The sequence below is a fragment of the Fundulus heteroclitus genome, chromosome 15 (genome assembly GCF_011125445.2).
Source record: "Fundulus heteroclitus isolate FHET01 chromosome 15, MU-UCD_Fhet_4.1, whole genome shotgun sequence".
Lineage (NCBI taxonomy): Eukaryota > Metazoa > Chordata > Actinopteri > Cyprinodontiformes > Fundulidae > Fundulus > Fundulus heteroclitus.
In genome coordinates this window covers 32,045,564-32,050,602 of record NC_046375.1, presented here as the reverse complement: position 1 = coordinate 32,050,602, position 5,039 = coordinate 32,045,564, and the positions used below count along the sequence as shown (strand labels likewise).

Below are 5,039 nucleotides of genomic sequence, written 5' to 3'. Positions count from 1 at the left end.
ACATTCAGCCACTCTTTCATCATCTCCTCAATGAGGTGGTCTCAAAAGTCCGCAGTAACAACACACATAGGGCGCACCGCACCAAAGGGCGCGCCGCACATTTTGAGGGGAAAAAAAGACGTTTATACGCGCCTTATAGTCGTGAAAATACGGTAATCAGATGTAGCCATCTAAATTGTGAAAAAAGTTATTTGAAATTTTGAACTGCCTTCCAAGTAGTCTGAACTTTGGAACAAGCCGCGATGTTTGTGGTTGTCAAATCGTTTTTTTAAAGTATCCGGACTTAGGGGCACAGATATTGAATCTGTTGTATTTACACTTCAGATTCTAAACTCCACTATCAGCTTTTTCTTTGTCTTATGTCAGTTACTTTCTCTTAATTTCTTTGTATGTCCAGAAATCAAAGGCTCTCACAAGGAAAGACCCTGCAAAGGAATTCCTTGCAATGTAAAGTCATTCACCGCTTTCAGTCACTGACTGTGACCAAAGTCCAAAAAAGACTGTGGTTGAACTTAAGCGAGAGATCCAAGACCTGAAAGAAGAGAATGCCAAACTGAGGGAGTTGCTTGTAGAAGGTATCACTCTTTAAATAATTACAAAACTAATATACTTTAAGAGGTCACTTGTTTAAACAATGAGTGTAACACCTTTCATCTCTGTTTTACTGTGTACAGATGTGCCCGAACTCATGAAGACTATGAAAAATGTGATTGATTTAGCTGACCCTCTTAAGAGATCAAGTTTTGAGCTCCCCCAGAGTTCTACACAGTCCAGGCCGGGTTCATCATCTGATGATTCACAGATGCCCATTTCCAAATCTGTTCCATCTGTCTCATCAGAGTCTGTCACTCCATTTACAAGAGAGTCCCAGTCGTCAAAGGTATTTTTAAAGGATAAATAAGGTGCATAAATTGGATCTACTGTCTATCAGGAACATTTTTAATTGATACAGGACCAGTCAAAGGCTTGGACACACTTTCTCATTAGATTTAATGGGGAAACATGTCCATACTTACTGGTACTGTACATGTGACAGATTTAATTAGCTTTTCATGCATTACAGCCTTAGAGAGATTTCCTACCAACCCCCAAAGATTTACTAATCCAACATTTGCATCCTGTCTCTTTGAGATCTCTTCAAGTCAGTAAATGTCAGTTTAATGTTGACTCTTGTCTCATCTCACTGTATTTCATCTCTTTATCTGATGTCCTCTTTGGTGTCTTTGCTGAATTAGCTATGCTGTGATGTCACACACCAGCACAGGTCACAAGTGATGCACCACAACAACAGAAAAAGTAGTGAAGTGCTTTCTGTTAGCCTTAGGACATTGCAATGTATATAAATGTCACAGCGCCATAAAAATGAGTCATAAACAGAGTTTTAAGCTGAAAGTTATGTAGTGTTGCTTGAATTGTCTGATACTGGTCCTAAATTGTCATTAAATTCCTTTTTTTGATCAGGTGGAGATCCATCCTGGGACAGGAGTCATGATCGAGAAACTAGCGTGGGCCTATGCTATTAATGCAAATTCTGCTACAGTCTTTGTGAGGCATCTGCTCACAGCAGTATTCCCAACAGAGACACTGCTGGTGAGCAATCTTCGAGGGGGAAAACGAGGCAGAGGGGATACACGTTTACCTCTGGACAAAAATAAATTGGAGGCAATCTACAGTAAGTTTTTAGCTTGATGTATAGATGTATTTTGAGCCATAATTTTTTGTATTTACAGATTACAGACAAGTTTTTTGTGGGTTTGTTTTTAATATTTCTTATGGATCACAATTCAACATAAATTTCATGATTTTTACAGAATTTTTTTAAATTACTTTTGTCAGTTTCATTTTATTTTGCTCACAGCTTTTTTTTTCTTCCTTTCTTCAATTGGAGGGTATGAATAATTTTGGGGACAACTGTATCTACTTATTTCTACATTGTATTATTATTAGGGCGGTCAACAAATTAATCCTAAATTAATCATTTTGTCAAACAAGAGATTGTTCTATTAATTAGTACTTCTATATGCAAAAAAACATCATACCAAGCCATAAATCTGGGAGTAGTCCAGGACTCAGAGCTGAATTTCAGCTGCACGTTAATACAGTTGTGAAGTCAGCCTATGTGGTAGCAGCAGCATTCTGGACGAAACTGCCTCCACCTGGAGGAGTTTAGGGAGACATGGAAGGACAGGGTTTCAGTAGTGTAGTCTACTAAAGAGAAATGCAGAATTCCTACTGAGACACCTTTAATCCTATATGTGTTCTAAAAGTGATAAAAGCAATGTGATTAATCGGGATTCATTTTTTGACAGCCCTAATTATTATTAACGAAGAAATGCCTCTTCCAAATTGATGAGCCTGATTTACAGAGGTCTGTCTGCTCTTCAGTTTATAATATGCTGTATTATATTCAGGTACAGTTGTCTTCAAAATTATTCATTCCCTAAAATTTACAGAAAATGTTAAATTCACAGTATTAATTCAAATAACTAAAAAGTAATAGAAAAAAATATAGTGTAGTAAAATTAAACATTGATTTCGAATTGTGTTTTTTTAAAAAACAGACAAACAAAGCTGTTCCAGACCAATTAGAGCACCTTGCAGTTGTGAAGAAGGTCAAAATACCTGTAAGCAGGTGCAGGCGTCTGATTGGAAGTTACAGAAACACCTGATTGCAGTGATTGTCTGGAAGAGTTGCTCAACAAAATTTTACTTCAGGTGCCCCATGATGCTTGTTTACTTCTTTTTCCTTTTTTGTTTTTTAATATTTAATTTGAACCACAATTCAAAATCAGTGTCATGATTTTTATGATTTTTTTAAATGTATTATGAAAAATGATTCCACTGACAACTGATTTTTTTTCCTCCTTTAATTGGAGCTTATGAATAATTTTGATGATTACTGTATATTATTGGTCTTCTCATGAAATGCTGTTATAGGCTACAAATTTCTCTGCTGGCTTTGAGATATATATGTATATAGCAATTTATTGATTTCTTTCAGATTATTAAATTGTACTTTAACCCCTCCGCTCCTTCTTATTTCTTCACATGTTTAGGTGCAACTCTTGAGAGGTGGCCTGGGACCAAACCCTCCAGCATTGGTGTCGCAATCAATGGCAAGATCACAGAACTCCGAGCCAAAAGTAAAAATGTCTCTGTCCCAGAATCCCCTTAGATGGCTTGTTTGTCACACTTTGTGTGACTGCTATGTATTGCCAGGTTTTTTCTAGAGGATATAGATTGTCATACTGTAAGTGGGCAGGTTTTTATCAATCCTTTGTTTTGCCCAAGTTGATACTTGAAAGTTCTGTATGGTAGCTATTGCAGCCAAAAACTATGCCGTCTTGTTTGCCGTTTTCACAAAAGAGTTCTAATAAGGTGAAATGTTTTGAGATCAGTATTCCACTGTAATGTCAGTTCACTGCAAATGGAGGTAATACAATTTAAAGTTTGCCCAGCATTCACATTCATGTTTTCTTCAGTATTACAGATGAAGTTGTTGAGAGGCATTTATAGACTGCAGAGCTGTTAATAATGCTATGAAGTAGTTGTTCTGTAAGCAAACTGGGTAGTCTATGAACTGCTAGTGTGTAATTCACTTTAGTACATTTACAGTTGGAGAGGGACAAATTTATGTGTCAATTTGTTTCTTAAAGTAGTAATTTGAATCTGTATAAAATTATGAATCAAAATATGTGTTTTTACAAGTTAAGTTTTAAAAATACTTACAGAAAAAATATAAATAAAAAATAGTTGACCATGATATTGTATTGCCTTAACATACAAAAAAAAGACATGTAATGGCACAAATTCCTATATGTTTTTGTTAAATGACATATAATATACTTATAAAAAACATACAAAAAAGGGATAATGAACCTGCAAAGTGCATTTATTTTACATACAGAAAACCTATATACAATAACAGTTGTTCATATATGTAAAGTCTATGTTTTCTTTCACACTCATACAGTGAAAAAGTTCATAAATTATATGGGAAATCTATGGAAAATATATATTGAAATGTACTTTCCTTATATACCACATAAATAGTTTTGATACAATCCTTATCTTATCCTTTTTATTATCATGTATGAAAGAAATGCAAAAGTGGCCACTTTCAAGAGTAAATCATATAAGTCTTATATGATGCACAATACATGAAGCAAACTAATGGTGACACAAATATTTTCTAAGTTTTTTATGTTTCTTTTCCATATGGGTTCCCCTTTCTGATGTGCTGTGTGGACTTCCTGTTTGCGGTAAGGCGTATTGTGTAATTTCCTGTTGTCGCTGTGTGAACTGCAGTGTGTTGCTGCAGTGTGTTGCTCCAGGCTCTCTCGCTTTTATCTTTAAACCTCTTCGCTGTAACATCTGTTTCCAAAACATAAGCACTTTAAAAACATTTTCTGTGGCTGCACATCACATTTGGGAACTCCTTGTGTTTCACACAGTTTGCTTTTTGGCGTGGTAAGACGGCGCTAGCCTAGCTTTAGCCTAGCTTTAGCCAAGTCTTAGCCTCATATTGGTTTCTCCGTCTCTGACTAAAGGCCCGTTTACACTACACTTTTTTAACCGAGCCGAGACCAGTCCGAGCTCGGTAACCGAGATAACTCTTGTGTGTAAATGGTCAGCAGACTGAACCAGACCGCGCTAGACATAACCGGACCGCGCTAACTGCAGACCAGTTCATCAGTAGGTCTCGGACTGGTTTTTTTATCCCGGTTCCCTGAGAACGAGGAGCGCATGAGCAGACCGCGTCATGCCCTTACAGTCAGCTGACTCTCCGCGGGTTTCCCGGCGTGTCTGGCTGCACGTCCCGATTCACACTCCATTCAGACAAATTTCAGACATTCATAATAATACTAGCTTCCTTACCGTGCAACACGGTTTCCAGAGATGATTCTGCTTATGAACCTCAGCGTCTGTTGTTGTTTCCCGCGTCTGTAAATCCTTATTAGACGTTAATTTGTCTTATCCACGTCCCAAAAGCCGAATCTGTCTAACAATAACATCCTGAATGTGACGGGTGCCGCCAT

The 5,039-nt window shown here is 37.1% G+C and overlaps 1 long non-coding RNA gene across 1 annotated transcript; it reads left to right on the top strand.

The window, feature by feature from the left end:
- The first annotated feature begins 454 nt into the window (after positions 1 to 454).
- LOC118566164 lies at positions 455 to 1,510 on the top strand. Its single transcript, XR_004932854.1, has 3 exons — positions 455 to 575; positions 675 to 880; positions 1,462 to 1,510. It is a non-coding gene; the product is annotated as an uncharacterized LOC118566164 (long non-coding RNA).
- Positions 1,511 to 5,039: the final 3,529 nt, after the last annotated feature.